The 14,608-nt window shown below is 37.6% G+C and overlaps 1 protein-coding gene across 2 annotated transcripts in view; it reads right to left on the bottom strand.

The window, feature by feature from the left end:
* Cntn3 (contactin 3) overlaps window positions 1-14,608 on the bottom strand; it is a 264,165-nt gene that overhangs the window by 98,994 nt on the left and 150,563 nt on the right. The window lies entirely within an intron of this gene.

Genomic DNA, 14,608 nt, shown 5'->3' on the forward strand with positions numbered 1-14,608 from the left:
TTTACTGCTAGATTCAAAAACCTGCTGATGTTTCTCAGGATCATTGCCTTGTCCATCTTGTGTGTATAAATGTATGGTTTTGTCCCTGTCCTGTTTCCCAGTTTTTCTCTTTACCCTCTCCTCATTGTCCAATCCTCAAGCTCTCACTTTCCTTTTAGTTGTGCTATACCTTTCTATTTGTATTTCTTCTTTTGAGTTCTTATACAAGGGAGAGTATATGATATTTATACATGTGGGTCTGGTTTATTTCACGAATGAGTATATCATCAAGTGGCATCCACTTAAATATGAGTGCTTCAAGTTCATTATTCTTTATAGCTGAGTAATCCTCCATTGTATAAAAAATACCACATCTTTTTCATCCATTCCTTAGGTGATGGGCATCTTGGTTGTTTCCATGATTTGGCTATCACAAATTGTGCTGTTTTAAACATAGGTACACATATATCACTATGATATGAGGTTTTCAGTTCCTATGAGAAAATTCCCAGTAGGAGGAGAGCTGGTTTGAATGGGATTTCTAATCCTAGTTTTCTAAGGAGCCTCCACACTGATTTCCATAATGGTTGCACCAGTCTATATTCCCATCAGCAGTTGAGGAGGGTTCCTTTTTCCCCACAGCCTCTCCAACATTTGTTCTTAGTTGATTTCATGATAGCCATTCTTTCTGGGGTGAGATGGTAACTCAGTGTTGTTTTAATTTGCATTTCATGGATGGCTAGTGATGTGGAGCATTTTTTTATATATTTATTCACTCCTATAATTTTGTCCTCTGAGAATTATGTGTTCATCTGGGATGCCCATTTCTGGACTGGGTCTTCAAATTTGGAAACCCAATTACCTCTTGTTCAGACAGATGGCCAGGATTTTGTGGCAGGTCAGAATAAGAGCAGCTCGGTGGTACAATTCCCATTCATTCTTACTATGGAAAGCACCCACCATGATTAACATTCTGGAGGGAGCAGTGCTGTTATTTTCATCTTTATCCCTACGCCAGAGGCCACCTAACAGACCTCTGAGGCTTGGGTTTTGCTCCCTTTTTCCTTTGTATCTCCATACTAATTGTTCTTTAATATTTCAGAATTATCAGGCTACTAATGGAAATTTCTGACAACACAGTGTGCATAAACCCCTGAATTTTGAAGAATTTTGAATACACAATTGCTTGCCTTGAATGTGAATCTCTTTATGACAAAGGCTGTGACCCAAGGCCTACCACCTGAGAAACACTGATCTCTGTTGTCCGGCACACGTTGCTCTCGTCCCTGGCTCTCCTTTTTATTATTTCTGTTTTTAGCACCAAATACAATTGTGCTGATTCTATTAACCTAAATAAACTCCTATAGCTTGAAAAACAAATGGTATTAATCTTTTTTCAAACTGCCCCCTTTTACCTCCAAAACAGCAAAATACAACATCCAAAGATATAGAACAAGTCCTCAGTAGACATTTCTTGAGTGAATTAAGGGAATGATTATTCTACTTACTATGAGAATAAAGACTGGCAGAATAATTTTCATGAAATTTAGTACTAAGTTAATCAAAATCTCTCTAAAAGAGTTATTGTTCCTTCTATTTGATATAACGAGGTCTAAATAATATTCTATTGTTTGATTTTAGCTGTTCGATTGTGCAGAGCCAAGTTGATGCTTCAGCACAATTACTGTGTTTGGGTTATTGGCTTTCTCCTTCCTTGGCTTTCTTTTCTTTCACAACTACATCAACCTTATTGTATTGGGTAATTACTGCAATGCTTTTCTAAAGAACATTTGGAAAACATATGGAATTAAAATAAATTTAGTGGATAACAAGTTCAAATACATTTAAGGGATATTTTGAATGGTAAAGGATCTTTCCATTCGTTTGAAGAGGACAGTGAATCAATACACAAATTACAATGGATGATGTGTGAGAGTTGGATGAGGCTTGCTATGGATTTCAGAGGAGGTAGAGCTGACATGCATTTATGAATGAAGAACAAACCTTGAAGCACAAGAGAACATTCAGACAAATAGGAATAAAAACACTCTAGCTAGAGTGCAGGGCACGTGGAAGTCCAGCAGTGAGGTGAACTTGCTAACAGCCAAGTAGAAATGAATTATACCTACTGACTGCTACTCCATGCAGAGGCTCCAGAGCAAACTAGCTGCAAATTGTGCTGAAACACTGATTTTTTTCTTCAAACTTAGTTTTTTCCAGTACTGGGGACTGTACCCAAAGCTTTGCATTGAGCTACATCTCCATTTGCACCCTTCCACAATTTTTTTTGAGAAAATGTTTTGCTAAGTCACTGAATGAATCTACTTGGGCTCAAAATTGCAATCTTTTTGCCTCAGCTTCTCAGAGTGCTAGAATTAATAGTGTAAGCACCACTAAGCCAAGATCTTAGCACTGGTTTTAAAATCATGTTATCATTAAACAGTCCATGAAAGTCTAAGTGATCTTGTGGTAGGTTGCAAAATCTGCAATTGTATAGTGAATTATATGAAAATAAAATATGCCTCAAACACCCATTGCACAGTGAATCTCATGCCTACCTGATTTTCCCGTTATTGCTGCAATGGTGCTATTGCTGAATACATCACAGAAAAACAATTATACCGAAAAGGTACGCTTAATTTTTTTTTTCTGTTCAAGTTGGCAGTTTTTGAAGCAATAGTTCTGGTCTTCTTGCTGCTTTCAGTACCCAGACCTACCTCCACAACCTCCAGTCTTGAAAGAGTCTTGCAATCTTACACTGCTTCTCACAGTGCTCTAGACATAGAATTATCCCACTCTCTTTGATTAGACAGATGGATTAGAACTTCTACCACGTCCCAATGTGGTGGACATTAGCTGGGCCTTAAAATAAAGAAGCTGACCTTATTAAACCAGCTTGTACTAAATTGAAACTGGTGGCAACAGTGCAATGAGAACCAGGCAACCTAACATCTGCTAAACTTATGCAGGAAAATATTATATAGTAATGAGAATGTATGGGCAATAACTCCATGAAAATAAATATCATAAATATACTTTGGTTAAAATATTCAATGTAATGTAACATGTATCTTATAACCTCCATAATCATATTTATTTTAATCTTGAAATCAATACTAATACTTAAAATATCATACTCATTATGATAGAGATTATGATAGTTATGTCTACATTACACAGTAATTATCAGAAATAAAGGGATAAATTTAAAATTAAAATTATTCTGGTGCTACTCACAGATTGAGCATTAAGAAGTGAATACGCACGGACACAGGTAGCCTGTGACAGGAGGGGGCACCCCACTTAGCTGTCACGTCAAGAGAACTTACTGTATGGAATTAAGTGAACTATGGCCTCCACCTGCTGCTGGAGGAGTGACAGTCACATTTCCCTGGCTAATTCTGGACAGGTGAAATCAGTGAGAGTCGTGATGTAGGCACGTTTCCACCCAGTACAGGATTTTTCTAACAAGCAAGTTCAGCTTGGAGATGGCCCATCATAATGAACACAAATCTCAGAATTGACCTTCAGCTGACATTTTCCTCTCCAAGCGCGCTTCTATTCTTCCTGGGTCTGGAACCTCAGAACTGTGAATACTCATTCTCAGCATCACTTTGCCTGTGCCTGCACCTGCCTGCTTGTCCTTCGCAGGCTCTTCCCCTGTAATCTTTTGCACACCCGATTCTTTAATCTTACTGTTGATGTCTGCCTCTCAGGAACCTGAACTGACAAGAGGCAGCTCCGGAGAACTGCAGGAAACTGCCTCCCTTGGATCTGTAGGCAATATCCACATTTACAGCTTTCCTTTTCAAGGAATAACTGCCCTGCTCTTCAACTTCCATCAAGATAATTCTTCTCACCCCAAAGTTCTTCAAATACACAGGGAGTCTTTGCTGATCTCATCTCTCAGGGACAAGTTAAGGAAAAAGCCCCAAACCTCTCTGCATAATGTGAAAGACAAATAGAAAGAAGACACTGTCTGCATAGCAGTCAGGACTCATACATTGTCGTTTCAGGCATCTATGGAAATGGGCCCAGAGGTCTACCTCAAACTGATCTACTGATAACGCTTAAATTTCAAAGAACTCACATTCTCAGTCACATGACTCTAATTACAAATGTGATTTTCATAAATTGAACAAAATAAATAAATTGTGTACATTTCATTAGATAGAAGAACTTTTCAAAGAGTTTTCATAATCATTTCCTTTCTCCTCATTTCCTAACATTGTAGTCTATACAATTTTTAAGTTAAAAACATGATCTTGGGCCTACAAGATAGCTCAGCAGACTAAACACCTACTTAGGCAAGTACAGTGAGAGGGGTTTGATCACCAGCATCACATGCCACACCAGCCCTGTCCACAAGCACACTGAGCTGGACACTGAAACAGCGTGTTGGTGCATGCCTGTAATCCCAGAAAACAGGACAAGCACTACAAGTCCGAGTTGCATAGTAAGACCCTGTACCAAATAAAATTTTTTAAAAATCATCTTGTAATACTCAAATATGCACTGTAAAATTTATTTTTAAAAATCACAATAATCTGACTCAGAGACAAAGTACATAAATGAATAATAAAATGATGTTCCACTCTAATAATACATCCTCAGAATATCAAAAGACCAAAAATCCTTGGAGAATAAAAAAGAAAATCTAAGGGTTCAGCTGAGGTAAATGGAACAAAGAGCAGAGGGAGGAAGAGGAACAAACCACTTTACTAGCTGAAAGTGGTCCACAATGAAAACACAGCAGGAGACTCACACAGGGAGGTAGAAGTCAATGCCCAAGAGTAATGTGCCATGTACACACACAGTTAAGAAGGAGTTTGGGCATAAAGTTGGTGTGGTGGGCAGAAGGACTATTATCCTAGGCCCACATTTTAAACTCTGCCACTTGTGTATGAGTTACTTGGCATGGCAAGAAGGATTTTGCACATATAGTTAAACTAAGGGGGTTGAGGTGGAATATTATCCTGGATTATATGGGAGGGTCAACTGCTAGTACTAAGGATTCTACTGAGAAAGGAAGATGGGTCACTGTTGGAGAAATGGAGATGTGCTAACAGAAATGAAGGAGGTAGTCAAAGAAAGAAATTTCAAGGTGTTAGATGCCGAGTGTGAGAACTGTGGAAGAAGAGGCTATGAATGAAGCACTGCAGGTAGCTCTGGAAGCCAGAAGGGCAAAGACACACTTCCATTGGAATCTCCAGATGGACAGCACTGCTGCCCACATCTTGTTTTTTTTTTTTTTTTTAATTATTTCTATTATTTTTTGTAACTAAGGGAAACTTACTTTGGATTACGTTCCTCAAGAGCTACAAAAAATTGGTGTTATTATTAAGTCTATACTAATTCGTTATAAAAGCAATAGGAAATTAAGTACACATGGCAAAGGGATTATGCAAGATGATGAAGTTAAGAATCTTGCTGAGAATCCAGATGGTTTCGATGTAATCACCATAGTTCTTTTAAGGTAGAAGAGCAGAAGAAGGTCAGGGAAGGAGGTAGGACTCTGAAAAAAAAAAGTTGCTTGCTGTCAACCACGAGCAAGGATGTAGGTCACCTCTGGAAGCTGTGAAAGCCAAGGTAAGGGCCACTTGTCCAAAGCTGCAGGAGAAAGGTGCCTGTGAACTCCCAATGTCTTTATACTGTTCTAGGGACTCTTGAGTAAAACTTCTGATTTAGAGAAATACAGCTGGCCTGGTAGCTCAGCGGATTAAAGCACCTGCTTAGGCAGATGCAGGGACCAGGGTTCAATACCTGCCTCAATCCCTGCCTGGATGTCCAGTGTGCTGTGCCAGCCCTGCCCCCAGGGGGCACTGAGATGGAGATTGAGACTGGGTGTGGTGGGGCATGCCTGTAATCCCAGCACTTGGGAGGCTGAAAGGTAGGATGGATCACTACAAATCCGATCTGTGTAGTAGACCCTGTACTAAATACAGAGAGAGAGAGAGAGAGAGAGAGAGAGAGAGAGAGAGAGAGAGAGCAAGTGAGCGAGAAAAATAGAACACAATAAAAGGTAGGTTGTTTTGGGTCACTAAGCTTTCAGTAAATGATCACAACTCTGGGAAATAACATAAATCATAATAAATCATAACTAACAGCATTACAGGACTTACAACACATCAGATAAAGTCTTAACTGCTGTAGGTTACATTTCCAAAGAAATGCAAGGGACCAGAGACAAAAATGGGGAAGAAAGTCTAAACTTGGAAGAAGAATCAGATTTCAAACAATGTGATCATAAAATCAGTATAATGGGGAAGAGGAGAGTATTGCAAAAGAAGTATCAACCTACAAGCCCCCTTCAATTAATAATTTTTAACAAAAATTCAGACCTAATGTCTGCAGAAAGGAATTATACCTGCATTGAAGCTAATATCCTGTTCTTGTTTTGAAATCCTGTACAACTTTTATCATCTTATAGTGCTTTTTTGTCTCTCTTCTTATTTATTTTTATTTTTCTCTTAAAAAAAGAAGTTATGGTGTCAGGAGAACTATGCAGACATTTGTAGCACCTAATTTTGGCTACAGGCTTTCTCTCTGAGATGGAATGCAGCACAGCTTTTATGCACCAGAGAGAAAGCCTGCACTCTTCATTTACTGCCTGCAGGTCTCTGCTAAACTATATAAAGAATTATTCTGATTGAAAGCATTTGAGAATTCTGCAGTAGGACTCTGAGTAAAGTAAAATATATCTACTTTAATACTATCAGCACTTACTTATAAATATCTTCATTTGAATAAATTTTAATTGTATATAGCAAAGTAAAATTTGTATCAGTTCAGCATTCTTTGGGTTTTTTCAAGAATCATTTTATATACTACGATAAATACAAAGCTGTAATAAAAATGATAACTTTATATACTCAAACAAACTAGACTTTACAAAATCTTTCACAACCTCTTGAGTAAATTGTAAGCAAATTATGCAAAACCCACCTGGCCAGCGGGCTTTCTATTAAACAATGCTAGGTGAATATTAGGAATATGAAACATTTTTTTTATTAGCGAGCTATGAGAGCTTCCCAAGCAAAGCATACATTAAGGAACTGAAGTTTGACACTTTGTTTTCTACAATGTAAAATGTGATGGGTGGCCTGACTTCTCCAGCCACATCCCTTCCCAAATCACTACTATATAGGACCACTCAATTTACATGAAATACGTCTCCCTAGTGTTTACCTGGAGATACATTAATACATGTACTACTGATATTTAGGGCTTATTTCTGGTTTCATCATAAAATTTTATTATGAAGGAGATTTAATACTGTGCCATGACGTTTTCTAGACAAAATTCTGTCAAACAAAATTGGAGTTGGGCACAATGTAAAAGTAACTTTGGTCATTCTCTGGGGTGCCAACTGCGAAGTCTGACCTACTTTAAAATAAGGCATATTCAAAGGTGTGTGAAGGCTTGTTTCATGTCATTCAGGATTTCTACCGTTGAGGTGCACAGTTGGGAGGAGAACTGTGCTCTAATGCCTAGAGATCACGCTACCTTGGCGGAAGGCTTGGGAGGTGGTACATATTCAACAACCCAAAACAGGGAAAAGAAATCTAGAAGGCCAAAGCAAGAGGCAGAGGGCGCTCCTCCTGCTTCAGCGTGCTATTCAAATGCTTTAAATTCTTGCTCAGAGGAAAGATTATGGTATATACTATGTTTCCTGGTTTAAACAGTAAGCATCTACCAAATCTATTCTGATTGAGAGCACCTGTGAGAATCCTAAAATAAAGTAAACAAATGATCAGGGAAGAGATAACAAACCAAATTGTTTTTTACTTTCTCTCTTCACACATCAGGGCCGGTTCTAGGATGGAGGTTAGTACCGTACACAGGGGTATGTGAGCATGTTGCAGGGGTGCAGTCCAGACTCTCACCTGCTCTGTTAATAAGTATTTTTAATCAAAATTGTACATGTTCAATTGTTACTCCCCATGCTTCCCTTCAAGATGTAAGAGCTGAGTTGTACAGTCATGATGCAGACCCTATATCCCATGAGATTTGAATATTTACCTTACCTACAGGAAAAGTTTTGATCAAGGTCACTCCTAGTGTTATCTGTAGTGAGCTATGAGTCTGGCAAGGCCTTAAATGTCCTGGTTTATGATTACCCTTCAACTCGTGCTCTCCTAATTCCCACAAGAAGTTCTGCAGAGACTATCAGCCCCTTGACAATTCAGTGTTCTGTATTTTCTGTTTGTTTCTCAGTTGCTGTCTTTAGTGTGCATGTGTGAGCCATTTCACGGCATTGATCAAGCTTCTATGAGTTACTGGAGCTTCCTGAAGGGCTGTGCTTTTATCATTTTTGGTTCCATCTTTGTTTTAGGAATTCTAGGGTGGTTTTATTTATTATTATTAATATTGGAATTGTAGATGCCACCATCTTTAATTACACTCTAGAAGACATTGCCCTTTTTGTCTTAACTGTATTTCTTTCTGGAAACTTCCTCATAGTAAGTGACTCCCTATTTACTAAACCATGGTTGCTGCTGGTGATCCAGCAGTGTCCATGAGGTGCCCAAGCAAAACTCTTTCCTTTCAACTTATTATCACAAAAATGTAGAGAGCACCACTAAAATCATTTTGTATTGTTCCTTGAGCACACTAATTAGTTTTCTTATGAAATTTATTATTTGTTTTAAAAAAAAATCCCTCTGACTGAACTTGTTTTTCCTTTGCTTCAAGAAGATCTCAGCATGGGGTGGGGAGCAATTTTCAATGATACTCAAACCAGAACACTAGCAAAGGCTCAGGGTGATGAAGGAGGATGAATACAATGATTATAAACATTCACTGGCAAACTTCATTCTAAAGGGTTGCCACACAAGCATAAAATTGCTAAAGAAAGCAGCTTAAATTTTTGTAGAAGAAAATAAGAATCACTGAGATTTCCTGGAGTGTTTTACAAAGGTCTCACAAGTTCCACGTGCCACTGCACCCAGGAGAAGTCACCACCAGCCCCAGCTTCGTGTTTACACGGCCTCCCTGGTACAGCAAACAGGCTGAGGAAGAGAACCTGAAGGTGGCAAGCCTGGCATTTGAGAAAGAACAGACTACATTTTTATGCTTCGTCATTTCTATTATTAAGATGTACCTTCCAGAAGAGTTTGGATACCCTGAAGCATGTTAGAAAATGATCTTAAGGTTAACTCCAAATCAAAATGATGCAGGAGACTGGAATTTTCATTTCTAAAACCTGCTTGTGCAGCTAAAAGGAAATGCTTTGTAATAGAACATTTTGCACATTGCCACACTTGATACAATATGCCTTTTGCTGTGCAGATCTTAAACATGTGCCAAAGGGCTCTGATGCTAGACTTGCACTTGCCTCATAACTTATGAATGATAGGCAGTTTTTATGACTTCTGTGACAGTAAATAGCATTTTATTTTTAAATGAAGTCCAGGAGAAGGTAAAGAATTTTATAGCTCAAAGGAGTACTAATTGGAGCCAATTATAATTTGATTGACCTGCCTTGCTATTAAATGATATGCAAAATTTTCACTGCCTTGCAAAAAGGAAGTTTTCTTCAGAGCAAGGTAGCTAGGAGAAGCCCACCCTCTAATGAATCCAGAGGTGATGGTTTGGTATATAATTCTCACATCACCTCTCAGAAGCTAATTCCACAGAGGGGCTTCACAGAGTTGCAAATGATACAAAAGAACCCTTTAGACGGGGAAAATGGAAAATGAACAGTGAAATAACTGAAATAATTAAGAGCTAGGGAATAAAGGAATGGCACACAATAACTCTGTCCTTTCCTTATTAGATCTCATTTTCTTTTATGGAAATTTAAACTCCTTCTTTAAGGAATGTCACAGAGGCTCCATTGTTCTTTTCTTGTTTTGTGGCTGTTATTTAAAAGCAGAATTTCATCCATTTTCACTGGTAAATAGAAAAGAGGTCATTAGCAGAAGATGAAGTCATTGCACCAACCTGTAAGGATTTTCTTACCAAGTTCAATAAAAGACTCCTTAGGAAGGTGGAGAAAATCTCTCCTCTCTCTCTCTCTCTCTCTCTCTCTCTCTCTCTCTCTCTCTCTCTCTCTCTCTCTCCTCAGTGCTACTTATAATTAGTAACACACAACCTTCCATCAAAATACATTTAAATATGTATTTAACACAATTAATTATTTGAAAAGCAATCTTTATACCTTTTCGTCTAAACTTTCTCAAAGACAGGATGAAATCAAAAGCGGTGGCTTCACCACAAAGTGCTCTAAGAAAACAATAGGAAGCCATCTAACTTCCAAGAAATAATGGCTACCTAAATATTTGCTTATGGAAGGATGCACATTGTGATTTGAAATGAACAGAGAACAACAACAAAACCCTTGAGTGCCCAGTGAAGTGAATAAGCAAAAGTCATCTTGGTCCATCCTTCAAATCAGGAGGGCAGTTGCTTTTGGCTCCAAAGCATAAGCGAGAACTTTCACAGGGGTTTCTGGTTCGAGTCAAATATACACCCTAGTTGTCAAGCAATGGTGAAAGAGAAAACAGAGCCAGAAAGACAGCATTTGAATGTCACAGGTTGTCTGCTTGATGTGCATTTGTTCTTTGCTATCTTTTGAGGCCTCCCCCTTTCTTGACTATGCAGATAAGCGAAACGAAAAATCTGTCACTGTTCTACTCTGAAGATGTATCTTTCCAAGTTTGAAAACGGAAATTCAGCAATCTTCCCTACGATTTTAATGGTTTAACTAACAGAAAGCTCTTCTGATGATATAGAAAAATACCAATAAAGAAAAATATCACCCCTAAAATTCAAATTTAAGATAAAATTCTTATTTGTTTAGTGTTTAACTCTGGTAGGAAAATTTAAACTTTATATTTACTTGACAAATAATAACTGTACATTTTGATGGGAAATAGTATAATATTTTCATATATGTACATAGTAGGAAATGATTAAATCCAGGAAAGTAAGACATCTTTTATCTCACACTCAATACTTATTTTGAGGCAAGAACATTTTATTCTATCTTATTAATACAGTGCATAATACAAAATGCTTGTATTCCTTGTGTGGAGCTGGTACGTGTACAGGGCATGGCCCACTTCCTTGTGTTTTGTCCCCTCCTTCTCTCTCCTCTCTCCCCACCTTGTGATCCCCTTTCCATCTGAGAGAAATCCACGTCTCTACTTCTTATTATCTATGCTGAATTTGACTCTTTGTCTTTCATCTGGTTTCCCACATAAGAGAAACCACGAAAGTATTTAAATTAGTGTGTCTAATTTATTTCCTTTAACATTATGGTCTCAAGGTGCTTTCATTTCCCTGCAAATGCTTCAAGCTTATCATGATTTATGACAGAAGCGTATTAGTGGTGAGAACATTTAAATCTCTTGGTATCCTGTGACCAACATCTATCTGCCTGTTTCTTCCCATCCTACCTCTAGTAACCCATAATTCTATCCTGTGCTTCTTTGAGATTCCACATATAACTGAAATCATACAGTATCTGTCTTTCTGCATACAATTTATTTCATTTAGTATAATATCCTTCACTTTTATAGTATTTTTGTAAGTAAAAATTTCCTTTTTAAAGGCAAGATAATATTTCATTGTGTTGTGAAATACTATCATATTTTTGTCCATTTATCTGCTGATCGTTGATTAGTTTGATTCCACAGCTACTGTAACATTTCAATGAACATGGGCAGGCACAGAAAAGATCTGTTTCTGAACTTCGATTGCAAACATATAATATGCTACTCAATTGGTATATTTCAAATCCTTCATTTGTCATTATTTTGTATCAAATACTTTTTATTTATCTCTCTTTATGTACAGTCTATGCAATGCATATGTTCTAGTCAGTTAAAGATTCATACCTCAGGAAACACTTTAATGTCCCTGCCTCAGAATCTCTTCTGCCATTTCCACTAATCAAAACTGAGGAATGAGCGGAGTGAATGGCAGCTAAGAGTAATGCACCATTCTTATTGTACTCACATCTCATCTTTAAAAGTCCCTCAAAAAGTAATGGCTGGGTAGGGCTGGAGATGCAGAAGGGTGGCACGGCACTCACATAACACCGTGGCAGGGCATTCATGCAGCACATATGAGGTTCTGGTTTAATCCCAACATTGCCCCCCCAAAAAAAAGTTATTACAGCACAGACATTCTCTAAATCTTATGAAGATCTTCAGATATAAAATTAATTTCTAATAATAGCCATACCTTAGATATTTAAATGATTTTCCCCAATCATATTTCGTTTTCTAAAGTTACCCTTAGCCATTGATGAAAGCAGGATGGTTAGTAGTAGACATATGTTGAGTTGGGCATCAAGTTTGATTTATAAGAACCAGAAAAGCATCTTGATATAAAATATGTCAAAGCAGCAATATAACCCAAAAAATTCCTTAACGCTGTATTCCAGTGCCAGGCAGAACTCATATTACTGTACAGGCTAAGGGAGACATGATCTTCCTATAAGGAGCAGATTCTGGATGATGTGCTAATATAAAGATGTTGGATGCATAGGACTTCATTTTCATTTTCAAAGCAGCACAGGGCTCCATTTATGTAGGGAGGGTTAAAAGTTGGAAGCAAAATGTCTCCCAGTTGAACTTATAAACTGTAGCTCAGCATTCTGGGGGGAGGGGTTCCAGAAGGAAAGGGTTGAACTCTCAGGCCATAATGCTCAAGTGGTTAAAGGAAAAGTGATCTTTAAGCAAAATATTTAATATAATTGGAGTGTGATGGTTCTATCTCTGGTTTTCACTAAACCGTCATAAAACTTATTTTTGCTAATTCAATTAATTCTTTCTCTTTCACTTTTCCAATAAAATAAAATAGAAAATTTAAGATTAGCTTATTGAGTCAGTGAGGTAACTTAGTGGACTAAATGCCTGCTTAGGCAAGCTCAGGGACCAGATTCAATCCCAAGCAAGACATGGTGTGCTGGCCCTGCACGTGGGCATGTTGAGCTGAGACTGAGTGTGGTGGCACATGCATGTAATCCCAGCACTGGGGAGGCTACAACAGGATCACTACAAGTCTGAACTGCATAGTAAAACCATGTACCAAATACATTAAATAAAAGAAATATTAGCTTGCATGTTTTTAACTCCAGGTATATTTACCTGAAACAACAGATAGAAATGAAATGTGATTATGTATTCTCTCTTGCAAACACTTCAGAATAAAGTGATTCTAATAAGGGAAATAAGCATCCATGTGAAGAGAGAAAGAAAAACAAACATGTAAGTAGCCTTCAAACAACAATTTAAAAAGATATGCCTTCAAGATACAAATATGTAAGGTACATCTATTGTAGAAGAGTACTAGATTCTGCCTTAAACAAATGCAAGAAAAACTTTCCTAGGAATTTTAATCTGTGTGACATTAATGTTTACTGATCATCTTTCAATTTGAAGGAAATTGAACCTTATTCCTTAACTACTAACTCAATATTACATCTTCATTTCATCCTCCTAGTGATATTGAATTTTTATTCTTCAATGCTTCTCTTTAGAGAAAGGTAGTCAAATATCAATTATGAGCTCTGTTTTTGTACCAATTTATTTCTCACAGGAAATATAAAGGAAGGCAAGGAGAATAATGTTAACAGTAAGGATTGAATCATCAATCCATAGGTTACCAGGTAATCCCTAATGGTGGCAGGTAGACAGAACATGGAATCTCCCTCCTAATTTTCTTTTGACCTCTCATAAATGAAAAAATATAAAGGAAGTTTGTCATCTTAATAGGCCAAAATGCCAAAAATCAAAAGATTCAGTAGGATAACAGAAATTCAGAGAGTACAAAATACTGTTCAGGACACAATAGGGTGTTTAAGTTAAAAACCAACCTGATATTTAGCGTGTCTTTGGATGGAAGAAGATCAATGCTCTGCAGTTTTGGGATTCAACAGTCTTATCTTTGTCATGTAGGTATATGTGTCATTTGAAAATTCACCTAAGCTCTTTGTTCTCAATGTTTTTATAAACTCAAAAAATGCATGAGCCAACAATGAGTGTCCACTTGCAGGATTTGAATTTTTTGGGAATCATAGTATTGCCAGAAGGATTAGAAAATCCATATAAATGGGCAGGCCAAATGGCTCAGCAGACTAAAGCACCTGTTTAGGGAGAGCACGGTGGCCCAGGTTTGATTCCCTGCAGGCCAAGCCGGCCCCGCCTTCATGGTGTGCTGAGACAGCAACTGAGACTGGGTGTGGTGGCACATGCATGTAATCCCAGCACTTGGGAGGCTGAAAACAGGAGAATCACTGGGAGTCTGATCTATGTAGTGAGACCCTGTAGATCCTGTAGAAAATACATTAAAAAAAATCATATATATGATGTGGTTGATAGACTGAACTAATTTATAATGTCATATGTAGACAAGTCTTGCTATTTGTGGATGATGTCATAACAAAAATATGCATTCATTTAAACCTTTATTAAATTGTATCTTCAGGAATTATGCTTTTCTCTCTTAAAAACATGAAAAGCAGGAATAGGGATGTAACTCAGAGGGAGAGAGCATGCTTAGCTAGTGTAAGGCAATAATTCAGTCAACAGTACTATGGCATAAAAATAAAATAGAAAATAGTTAAAATTGAATGCTTATGGTTATATAGATACTGATCATACAAATAAATACATAT

The sequence above is a fragment of the Octodon degus genome, unplaced genomic scaffold (genome assembly GCF_000260255.1).
Source record: "Octodon degus isolate 3935 unplaced genomic scaffold, OctDeg1.0 scaffold00030, whole genome shotgun sequence".
Classification (NCBI taxonomy): domain Eukaryota; kingdom Metazoa; phylum Chordata; class Mammalia; order Rodentia; family Octodontidae; genus Octodon; species Octodon degus.